The following is a 12,580-nucleotide window of genomic DNA, read 5'->3' as shown; positions in this document are numbered from 1 at the left end:
ATATAATATGTATGTGTGTGGACCTATTCGTGCGACATGTGCTTGCCAGATAATGAAATCAGTGAAAACTAATGACTTGTCAACCTCTTGAGTCGATTCGTTGTGACCCCAGAAAATGTAGTTCAACTAACGGATTGTTCAATACTTTTGGTTATGATTCCTCAAGAGTTTAGGCGTTTTCTTTTATGTTCTGAGCTAGACTTTGAAACAAAACAATGCGAGTTCGCTGACCAGTCACTGTCAGATCTCACAAGTGCTTAGAGATTAACAGACCCAATATAGAGGCTTTTAAACAGAATGTGAAAAGAGGCCCTTTTGTTACATATACTGTCTAAAAATATATTGGAACATCAGAGCATGTAAACACACGGCATTGTAAAATGACGAAGATGCTAATGACTCTGATTAGATGTCATTAGTGACGGAGCTGTTCCCACATATTTTTGATACAACCTGCGACTATTATCTGATGTAACCCAGCCGTTAATTTACATTTGTAAATGGCCTGTGCTTGTATAAAAGTTTAACTCTCCTAGAAAACTCTCAACACTTTTTCATTGAAAGCAGAGTTTCAATGATTTTTGTGCAAAAAAGAAAAAAGAAGAAAATTCAAGTTGAAATAATTTAATGAACACAAAATCCAATGAGTCTGAATGCATAATCTTCTTTAGGTGGACTCATACCTTCAGGACCCTGGGTTGTTTTCAGTTGTTTTGGGGTTTAGATTATTTCATTCTAGCCCAGCTGTTATTGTGTTCCTTAGTGTCTTATTTTTCATTTTACCTTTGTTTGGTCCTTTCTTAAGTTACTCTCGTTCTACTATGTTTTTTCTATCTTGTGATTCTTTAGTGTTAGATTCATATCTTATTCCCCTGTGTACTCTACTCTCTCCCCTCACACCTGCAGTCAATTAGCCAATCAGTCCAGGTCCATTGTTCCAGCGTTCACTCTCTCAGTATTTAAACTCTCCTTCTCTCTCTCTCTTTGCTCGTTCTTCCCACTAAATCCTATTACTTCCCCGTTTCACCGGGCTAGCTTTTTGTTCTCCAGTTCTTTGTTTTTTGTTCTGCTCTGGCTCCCTGCATTCCCAGCTATTTTTTTTTCTTCTTCATTTTTTTTAAGTTTTCCTCATCACCTTGCTGCCTCTGCCTCGCTGGATTTGGTTCCTCCGCCACAACCTACGTGGTGCCACGTTCTACCTGAATATATGTACAATTGTACACAAAATAAATTATTTGTGTTTTGCTTTCAAGCAGATGTCAAATTAATGGTTCATCCATGTTTTACACAATCCTTGGAATGTCTGGGTCATGCGAGATATTTGCAACCTTGGCTGTATTAACAATGAATATGGACTGAGGCAAATTTGCCGCAATATTTATTTGTCAAACATTTTGACTCGGCATGTATAAATCGTACGTGCATTCGTGTGAAAAAAATCTTATGCATTATTAGAGTTTGACAATAACAAAAAAGGTTGAGGCAAATCAGGGTGTTGTATCACCAGATAAATCTATCTGATGAAACATTATGGTTTTAGCAGCAAGATGTTGTGGAATGGTATTCTTCATCGGAGTTGGTTTATGAGGTTTATGAGGTTTATGGAACAAAACGCAAGACAACACAGTAAGAAAAGTGGTTAGAAGCTGCAAAATACCTCAGGTCTGCATACAGCCAGTCTGGCTGAGCGTAAGCCTTTTAGCAAAAATGACTGTCAAACGTAAACTTCTTTCAATTATTTTCTTCACGTAACTTTTTAAAATCTTGGATTTAAATACTGCTCAGATCCCATCAATGACATCTCTACTTTTGAACAATATGAACTGTTCTTCCTCGCGTGAGTCCTACATTTACAACCTTATAGCAAAATTACCAAAGAAAAACACCTTTGAAATCTTTTTAAAGCTGTTGTCCACTCTAATAAAAGTAACTAAACTCACAATAGTTCATTCTTCAGGAAGTCGACTGCCATGTGACCGTTGTTTGAACTTTTTTTTTTTTTTTTTCATTTTTTGTTTTTGCGTTTGTACTGTGTAATCAAAGTTCTGAAACTGCTTAAGCAGCACCTCAGTCACACTGAAACTCTTCCCACAGAAATATGCTACGTTCTTATTTCACATACATAGTCATGAACAGCATGTGTTGCATTTTGTATGTTCAACATGATGTTATTTTTGTTGTATTTTTTTTTCTGGGTCACTGAAGTGCTGGCTGTGATTCCTTTTTAATCTCTGCTATTAGCAGATTTAACACGTAATAGATTGACTTTATTACAGACTCAGGTTGAGCCAAAGTAACCATTTTCTTTTAGGAAAGGTTACATATACAGAGAAGCTGTCACGGCGTTATTATCTCAGCGTGCGCTCAAAATAAACCGCAGGTTTTACCATTTATGTAACACACTGAGGAACCAGCAGCTGAAGGCATGGTTCCAAGATTACATATTCATTCTCCTGAACCAGAATACGCTGGAAAGCATTTAAATCTACATGAGTAGCATTAATGATAATAGTGTCTGTTTACATACCTCAGCTTTTTTTTTTTTTCCCCCCCCTTTTTCTTCTCACACACAGCCACAGAAAGACCCGGGACTAAGGGCTTTGCCCTTTTACCTTTTAGTGTTTGCAGTGCTTATTGGAGCGTGCTGTCTTTACATTTGCAGAGCTCTTAACAATGGCCTCAGCAAAAATCCCATTTAGTTAAGAGCCCCTAGAAGACCTGTCTTGAGGCTAAAAACGGAGCAGCTGAGCGTCAAAGCGGAGCGAGTGCAGAGAAAAGAAGAGGAGCCGGAAAGCAGCATGCGGATGGTGCCTTCTGTGCATTTACTGATGAAACCTGGAACACGCTTTTCTGCGCAGTCATCTCAACTCGCACCCATTCCTGAAATCATTACCTCTTTAACTGAACATTTTCCTAAGAGAATATCTTCACAACAACTGAGTTTACTACCTCCAATCTCAAAAAGTCCCCGCCATCCCCTCCAAACGCCCCCACCCCCACCCAAAAAATCCCCCAAACAATAAATAATAAATTACTCACCACTCCAACTCCAGTCCAACTCTCTCCATCCCCTAAAGAACAGGCAATCTTCCCCTCATCTTGATTCCCCTGTTGGTATTGTCAAAATGATGGAAATAGCAGCAATTCCTCAGTGAGTGCAGCTCTCTAATGGTGATGTGTGTTTTTTTTTTTTGTTGTTGTTTTTTTCTGCTGGCATGAAATCGCTAACTTATCTCCTGGAGGGTAAGATCAACCGTCATCACTACTGTCAGGCCAGGTTTTATTCATTGCCTCCATCTGCCCACCTTGTTGTGATGGAGTGCAACAAAGCCTCGTATTTTATGTGCTGTAATGAAGATCAAAAATGACAAACGTGTTTATATGTTTATGCCTCGGCTATGCTGCAAACACGGAGGATCAACATCTCCCCCGCCCACCCCCAATGTTCTTTTTACACTAAGAGACAGTATTGCTCTTCAAAAGGTCACCCTGAGAGAGTTTTTATTTTGATAAATGATTGCCTTTCAGACATCTTTTTGATTCTTCTTTTACATTTAGGGCTTGATGTAGAGTTCAGATTTTGTATTCGTGACGCGAAAATTTGCTCGTTTCTAGATACCACAATATAATATAAATAACTAAAATCCTGTCGGAAGGTAACAAAAGAAAAGCTTATGACTAAATGGATAACATAAAAAACATATGGAAAAAGCAGCAACCTACAAGAGCTGCAGTCTTGTTTCTCCTGTCAAACCTGTCAAGTCCTTACGCAGCAATTTTTCAACTTTGAGCCCAAAATGTTTGCTTGCTGCCTAATATCTCCACCCACCTCTATGTGGCAAGGTGACGGATAATCACAGTCCATCCCTTAAACCTGTCCACACTCGTGATCTTATTTAGTACTGATGTTTGCAAAGTTTCTTTTATGGCTGCTTAGCGTATCATCTCATTTTAAAGTATTCATTTATGAACAGGAGAGTTTGAAAATGATACAGCAAAAGATGCCAGCACTTGCACATACTAACATGATTTAAGAGACAATTTTTTAAATTCCAATGACTTTGTGCCATGTTCGACTTGTCATGAAGGCAGAAAGGAATGGCTGGATTTTTTTTTTTTCCTGCAAATAACAATATATTCCTGGGCACCACGAGGCAGCCTTCCTTGCCAAGAGCAAGGTGGGGTTAAATCATAGCTTTTTTTTCTTCTTTCTTTTTCTTGAACCTGTTTAGCCTACAGTCAGTCGTGATGGATGGGCCAACAAAGTGTGGTCTGCTGTGGGCTTCAGCTACTCTTAAATGTATGGGCGAATGGGAGGGAGGTGGAGAGCAGACAGAGAGATGGGATTGAGGGACTGGGGCAGATTTATGAGAAGAGGGCTGAATGTAGCTGATAGATGCCCATGAAGAGGGGCTCGACTGAAGTCACACACCAGCTGAAGATGACCAGAAAGAATTTTCACTGTAGGTGGGCTAAGAGCGGGGCGGTCGTCACCTGGCAATTTATCATTGTCAGTCGGGAGGAAAGGGGTGTCTACCGTTGATGATGCGAACGAGAAGCTAAAGATGCCTCTGACACAAGACTTCTCACAGAAAACGTCACTTGTGACGGCAGTGATTTATTGCACATAAGGAACATGGCTGCTCCGTGATGGCTTTGTTGAGTCGACATCAGCTGTGTGGTTAATGCAATATGACTGGGAAAAGAAACAAAACAAAAAAAACATTAGTAGGAAATGGCATATAATTAAGAGAAGACCAAGATCACACTGCACGAAAACAAATATTCATAAGTTTATTCTCCTGTTCTTTCACTTTATTAATGCAGACTTGGTATTAGGATCCTGAGTTGTTTGAGGTTTATGTTTTTTATTTTGTTTTGTGTTCCTTAGTCTCTTTTTCGGATCATTCTTGTTTCTGTTTTATTTTAGTTCAGTCCTTCTTGGTGATTCTAGTTTATTTCTTGTCGCTATGTATTTTTTGTTACTCTAGTTTAACTGTGTTCCTTAGATCTAGTTTTTCTTCAGTATTTTCTAGTCCTCTGTGTACTCTCTCTTGGCCCCCGTCTCTCTCTCCTCAGTCTCCTCAGTAAATAGATGCAAGCTTACTTTAACCAGATCAGTTGGATGCTTTTCTGTGTACAGTCCATCATATAGTAAATGATTTTAAATTGAAATAAAGACATTATTGAGGAAAAAAAGTGGACAGGATAAATCTCTACCTTTATGAAAACTACAGAATAATGACATGTGCAGCACTACTCTCTTGAAAATTAGCTTGACTTTAGCTTTATTCTGACCTCTTCAAATGTATTGTTCTCAATAAACTGTGACATTGTGTCAGTATATCAGTGCAGCATGTCCCTTTCAAGCTCTACTCCACCATCCTGACAACACAACCCATTATTCTCAACCCATATGGGCGTTTGAGATCAAAGCATAAAACCTTGACCATCAATAATTCAGTTGGATACTGTAGAGTGTTGTTCCCCCAAACCTGACCTTCAAACACAGTAAGGCACTGACTAAAGATGTTCTGCAAGCACTTCATTTTATATTTAAATATATATTTATTTCACAAACGGTCTTCCTCCGGTGAATGTCACTGGATAATGTATGGCTTGTAAAATTGTCAGTTCTCTACAGAGAGTCTGAGAAAACCCTTTTTTTTTTTTTTACATAGAAAAACTTCTCTTGATATCTAAACTGACTTTGATCTGTTTTCTTTGATCCCTTGGTTCAACAAGTGCCTTTGTAGATTCCCAGTCATTCTATAAGCTTGGATAGAAACCAATTGAATTTATTTTATTTTTTTTTTTTTCAGCTCTTGAAAACATTTCATATGCCTCCTCTTCCTCAGGTCGAAGTGACTGGAATGGTGGCCTAGATAATATGGGTGACTGCTAACACACTGAATCCTTTGGAATCAGATATGTAGGCACACTGACTGGTGCAGCAATTGGGTGAATTTCAATGTTGACTATTAAAAGCTTTAAATCATACAGAAAGCAATTGAAAAGTCAAGTGGACAACTTAATTTTCTTTGATCATTTTTAGTGTTTTACTTGTTATGATGCCTCCCCTTGATGGCACAGCACTGTTTGGGAGACTTTTTGGAGTCACTTATGCCCCTTTAAGATCCTGTGAAGTAGAATATATTCTTGCACATATCCCCTTACTTACTGTATGCATTGAAAAAGCAAAAAAAAAAGTCCAAGGTTCATATTTTATTAATGCTACCTGTCTATTCTGATGCTCGATGTGATTTAATAGAGTCAATTAAGCAAATGGGATCCTAACTCCAGTTAACCTTTTTGTAGAGAAAAGTTGATCTGGAAAATATTACCAGCCAGCCTGGCCACAAGGTATAGATGAAATGCAGCAAGGAGACATGTGGAAAAACACTGCTGTACTGTTGTATCAATTTGACTTAGTCAAAGTCAGGACTTAGATCTGACTGAAATGTTGTGGCATGATCATGAAACAGGCCTTTCATGCTCAAAAGCTCTCCAGTGTGGATGAAACGGAAGAATACTGCAAGCATAAGTTGCATAAAATTTGTTCAGACCAATATAGTGGACTCTTTTCCAGTTATCACAAATGCATGATGGGAGTTTGAATCCACCATGCACACTAAGGACATTTTTTTTTTTTTTGTTTTTTGTTTTTTTTTTTTATGAAAGTTATTTTACATTTACAGGAAAAAGGTATTAAGTAAGTACATGTTGTAAGTAGAAGAAAAGAACAATCCATTAAAGATGGGAAGAGGATAGAGGAGTGGCCATGGTGGAGTTTTGTAACAGTGTCATAATTGTCACATTTGATCCCAGAGGAAATCTGGTTAGCTTTACGGGCCACTCCTGTTTTCATGTTCCTACCCCTTAGTGCAGGGGTGTCAAACTCCAGTCCTGAAGGGCCGCTGTCCTGCAGTTTGTAGATGTGCCACAGGTACAAAACACCTGAATCAAATGGCTTAATTACCTCCTTCTTGTGTAGGTAAGTTGTCCAGAGCCTTGCTAATGACCTAATTATTCTATTCAGGTGTGGTGCAGCAGAGGCACATCTAAAAGTTGCAGGACACCGGCCCTCGAGGACTGGAGTTTGACACCCCTGCCTTAGTGAATATAACAGACTGGCAAATATATACAGGTAAATATATCCCCAACTATATATTTTTCATAGCTTCAGACAATCGCATGCATGATGTGGAGCCATACACCTAATCATACTTCAGGCAAATACAAAGGAATTACTTCATGCTCAGATGTGTTTGTACTTAGGTTTTCCTCAGAACGGCATCTCCACAGAAAAACCTTGATCCGAAATCTTGGCTGAGCAGAAAGAGCTACGAAACTTTGGCTCCTGAAAGCATGGATGAGAAGTAGCATGAAAGCGTTACAGTTTCCATGTTATTTCTGATCGAATCTGGCGCACAAGCAAACTTCATAGCCAGAGAACAAACCCCAGAGGCAACTAATAAATGCGGGCATTCAAACAGCTGATGCATCACAGACTGCAAGTTAATCCTGAGGGGCTGAATAAAAAAAAAAACACAACTCAAGCAAAATACCAGTTTGAGAAGATAAGAAAAATAAATAAGTACATATGGCAGGCCGAATTTAAATGGACTTCCAGGTTTACCCGATCATGTCAATGGGAAGACAAACAAAGTTCAGTCCGGCTCGCATGTTCCTTGATTCGCAAGAAGCAAATCAAACTTGCCATTGTTCTGCCATTTAGCTGAGGCAAAATTAATCAAACACAGGCAATGCAATTTGCTGACAAGACACGCATTTTAAATTACAGAGAAGGCGAACAGGAAAATTACAGTTGCTCTGATTAGGAAGCTAGCGGTGGAGATGTAGGAATACATAGGACCTTTGGACGTTTTCTTTTGACGGGGATTAGTAGAGACAAATGCTAAGAGTGACACATGTAACAAAGTAATTTCTTTGTATCCTAAGCACACTAAATTTTTGATCCTCTTTTTAAACGTTTCACATTTTGGCAAATTAGAGCCACTAAATTAAGATTTAGGGGTTTCGACACTGATTGTAACGTTTGAACAATCGTAACCCTTTTTTTTTTTTGCCGCTCTGGATAAATGTCTATCTGCGTTGCCTTACTGGAAGACAAAGTTTGACACCATTCCCAAGTCTTTTGCAACCGAACATGTTTTCCTCCATGTTTACCCTTAATTTAGGTCCATACATTTTTCCCATCAATTGTGCAGTAAGATATCGCTCGTGACTCGGTTGTTTTGATTATTTAATCCTAGTTTAATCCTAGTGCACTATTTGATCCTCGTGCTCCTTCTACATTTCCTTCTCTTTCTCTGGTCCTTCTCAGGTGAAGCTGTTCATCTCAAACCTGAGTCGAGTCCTGGCAGCTTAGCGGTCCTTCACGCGGTCTGTGGTGCATCGATCACACAATGGCTGTCATCTTGCTGCTTATCAACGATCGCAGTGTCCGGCTGTGGGACATTACCATTTTGTCTATTTGTGTCTTTTAGCCCCACAGGAGCTTAGTTCAGTTATTTTCCACAACCTCGAGGTTGAGGCAGGGTTTCCCCCAGTGTATTATAAGCCTGGCGGCCGGCCATGCTTTGCTAGTCCCCCCCGCCAGGCTAAGCATGGCTTGTATTTATTTTTAGAAAAATTAATAATTGAGGGGGAATCAATAAAAAAAAAATTCTGGATGCATGTTTGTTTGGATGTTAAATTATGAATGGCCCAGTTTAATTTCAGTGGCTTCTGTTTTCATGTGTAGATCTGGCCTCTTACCCGAACACTGAAAACAAAGACTCCCACAGCTCCTCCTAACATTGATGCACATATTTGTGTTTGATTTCTCAAAATAATAATAATAAAAAAAAAACCCATCATAATGATGTGCTCAAGTGTTTACTAAACTGAAGCAAAAGATTTTTCAAATGCTTCTTTTTATTTTGCTCTCTATTTATACTTTTTTTTCCTCATTTGTCCTGTTTAATTTCTTGCCTCACGAAACAGCTGTTTCCAAGACATTTTTTTTTCTGTTTGCAAACACACAGAAAAAATAATTACAGTATCTACAACTATTACTCACAAAAGTAATAGTATGGTCTTAAAACGTTTGCACCACCGTCACAAACATGACAAATTTTCTTTTCAATGTCTCAGCAGAATGAGTATTTCAAAAATAAAACGAATAAAAAGACTTGTCAAACAGATTTACGTGCGACTTTTACTTGCAGTCCTCTAACCTTTTAAGGCTTGTTTTCAGACAACCAGCAAAAAATCTAAAATTGTTGACTATGTCATATTTGTACTTCTTTTGTTGAGTAATCAAATAATAATAATAAAAAAAAGTTATGACACTGTTATAACCCTGGTGAAACAGGTTAATGACAATGACACAGTTTTAATTTGTGCTCATAGTGAAGTTTCATTCATTGTCGAAATAATCATGGGAAAGTTCACCCAGGTTGGACCAACAATGTTAAGGAAAAAAGCAGAAGCCAAGTGTGCGAATCAAAAGCACTAAACGTTACCACCAACAAGTGTGACCACCTTGGTTAAAAACAAGAATTTTGGTAATATGGTGGTGTGGGGAGTACATGTATGTGAAATGTTCTTTCCTCATTATTACCTAAAACAGCTAAAGTTGTGCTCAGTGTAGTTGTCAGTGTTTGGAGTTTCTTTATTTGAAAGAAATCCATGTTTAAAGCATGTGCTTGAAAACAATTAGCAACTTACCTAAGCAAAAACCTCTTTTTTTCAGCATTTACTCAATCTCTGGTTAGCATAGAGCTGCAAAATAATTGGTTGTAGCTCAGGACACGTTGCCTTTAAGTGATGACGCTATCCCGAGAGGTTGTATTGCCAAAAATGGCAGTGCTGACGTTTGCAGAGCATCTTGCACATTCAGTAGAGGAGATGAAAGTCTGGGTTTTATCTGTTTTGTGCCTTTCACTTCAGGAGTTAACCTTATCAGAATAACATTCAATTATTCATAAGAACTGATGTATAGTAAAGAGAGATTTCTATCAGTCACTAAGTGAATTAAAGGTGAAGGATTTTTCTTTTGTATCAGTGTATTCAGCCAGCGTTCAATTTTTTTCCCCATTTTTTTTTTTTTTTTTTTTTTTTTTTGCATTGTCATGTTTTAAAGCTAATAAATGAGAATGAATATCACAGTCACAGATGGTCCTACTTTTTGATCAGCTTTGTGCTTTCATTTGGTTGAGTTTTGGAGATCACAAATTTGATTCTGAGAAGAGTCCTTTCAGGCAAAACGGTCACAAAAAGCCTCCTAGAGGAAGAATAGAAGGAGGAAAATTGGGCCTTGACAGATTATTTGAGGACACCGCATGAAAAAAAAACTTTATCGACTTGAAATTACTGTATTTTATATTTGCTCATGTACATCAAGAAGCTTTCACATCTTTGACATGTTACCGTTTTAAATCATGCATTTATTTTGAAATTAAGTGTGTGGAAGTCTGCACAGTGTGCAAAATGGCTTTTGTTGCTTCTGCTGTTTTTATAAACTGTCTCATTTTATGATTTTTTTTTTTTTTGTCTAAAATGACCTTCGTCTTCCTGCTCGATTCTTCTTGATTCTAGTTTCGCTGCACAGCTCAGCCTGGGATTTCTCCCATTGACTTGGATTCCTCTGGTAGAACTTCAATCGGGCCAATCAGCAAGCAGGAGAAGTTGTGAAGAATGATGTTGATTTTCTGCGCTATCTTAGTATTGCAGTCTGCCATTCAGTCTACACTTCCAAATATTGAATAAACAGCTTGGCACTTCTCCCTCAGCAGGGAAGGATGGTTGTTTACAGCACAGGCACTTTCCAGTAGGCTACACAGTGTTGAACTGGTTCATGACATACATTAGTAAGAGTATGGAAAGTTAGCAAACGTTATCAATTGGATATGATTTCAAACTTCAACAGAATCAACGCCTTCAGCAAGCAATTGTTTGTCTATAGCGGATGGACCAGACCTTCTGTACAAAGCAAAGCATAGAGTAAAGAACCAGATTAATTTTGGTACATAATTATGGAAAAAATCCCAAAAGTGGTAGGACCAATTACTAATTTAATTACTCAGAAAGGAGGTTGTGCTGGCAGTTTCACTTTTTGTTTCAAGCATCCCTCAAGGGGCGTGAATCTTCATACACCCAGACAGGGGAATAATAGTGATGCATCAGGTACTACTGTCACAATATGTGTCTAAAAATAGCTTGGGAAAGCTGACATGGCTGGTGATCAAATTGTGATACAGCGTCTGTGAATGTATGCTGCGGTGTCAACGTAACTGCAATGGAACAACGCTATCGACCTAAAGCGGCGCGTCTTCCCATGAACTGAAACAAAAAGGCAGGTAAACAACATCGTGATAGGGGGACCAGTGTGATATCGAATAATAAATAAAAGAATTGGAACTTCATTCGAGCAATATCATTACAATTTCAAACAAGAACAGGCGGGGGAATCTATAAAGCTCAAACTTCAATTTACATGTAAATAAAAGTGCAGGCCCAGACATAATACAGCAGCATGCTGCATCGCAAAATGCTGCTGCTGCTGCTGTCACACAAGTCTTGTATCTCCAAAAGCAAAACTTTTCAGAAAATAGGGTGGAGGTGGAAATATAGCTGCTAAACATAAATTCATACTGACTGGCTAAAGTTACATTTTCTTTAAAAAAAAAAATGTATGTGTGTGCATGTGTGCGCGTGTGTGTGTGTGTGTGTCAGTGAAAGCCCTGAGATATGTGAAGGTGATCAGTAGAGTTGATTTTCGTAAAACTAAAAATGAAATACAAGGTGTTTGCCCGAAAGCAACAAAGACCTGTACAACTAACTAGAGCGATGCAACTTCATTTTAAAACACATGTACGGACTTGCAGTTTGTGTCGGTTTGATGATTAAGATCCAGACTCTGACATGCTGTAATCTGACAGATGCACATCCTTGGTGGCTTCTATTTTCTCGCTCTCTATCATTTGCAGCTGTGCCCACTGGTGAGCAATTTTCACATTTAAGCTGTTAAAGTAATACGGTCCACTTTTGTCTTCACAAGATATGAGCTTGGATTTCAAACGGCGCTCTGCCTCGTTTTCCACATCTTACCTAAAGAAACAAAATAAATAATAACAATCAAAAACAAATACAACCATCTTATTTTGAAGCAGTCAGATTAGATTCTTTAAAGAAATAAGTTCACTGGAAGCTGAGGCTGGATTACTATATCCGCCAAAGCGTAGAGGAGTTGGAAATTTATTATAGCTGAATATATGGCCGCTTAGCAATCTGTCAACACTTGTGGAGCTGGGCTGCGCTGCTGTGGCTCCTCCTTCACACCCGAGCCGTCAAAAGAACCACTTGAGTTGACTAATGTACCATCACTTCTTCTCATCCTTATGCAAATGTATGCAGCAAAGGCGCCCCAAAGTCTAATCAGATCATCCACTGTCTAGAGAATGCAAAGGGAGAAAAAAAAAGAAAAAACACCAATAAAAAACAGTGGTGTGAGAATTTGGAAACTTTGAATAAGGGGATTCATTCCCAAAGGAGAGAAAAAAAAAAAAAAAAA

This window comes from Poecilia reticulata, linkage group LG11 (assembly GCF_000633615.1).
Source record: "Poecilia reticulata strain Guanapo linkage group LG11, Guppy_female_1.0+MT, whole genome shotgun sequence".
Taxonomy (NCBI): Eukaryota; Metazoa; Chordata; class Actinopteri; order Cyprinodontiformes; family Poeciliidae; genus Poecilia; species Poecilia reticulata.
The sequence above is the reverse complement of the archived record's forward strand: the minus strand, read 5'-3'. Positions refer to the sequence as shown.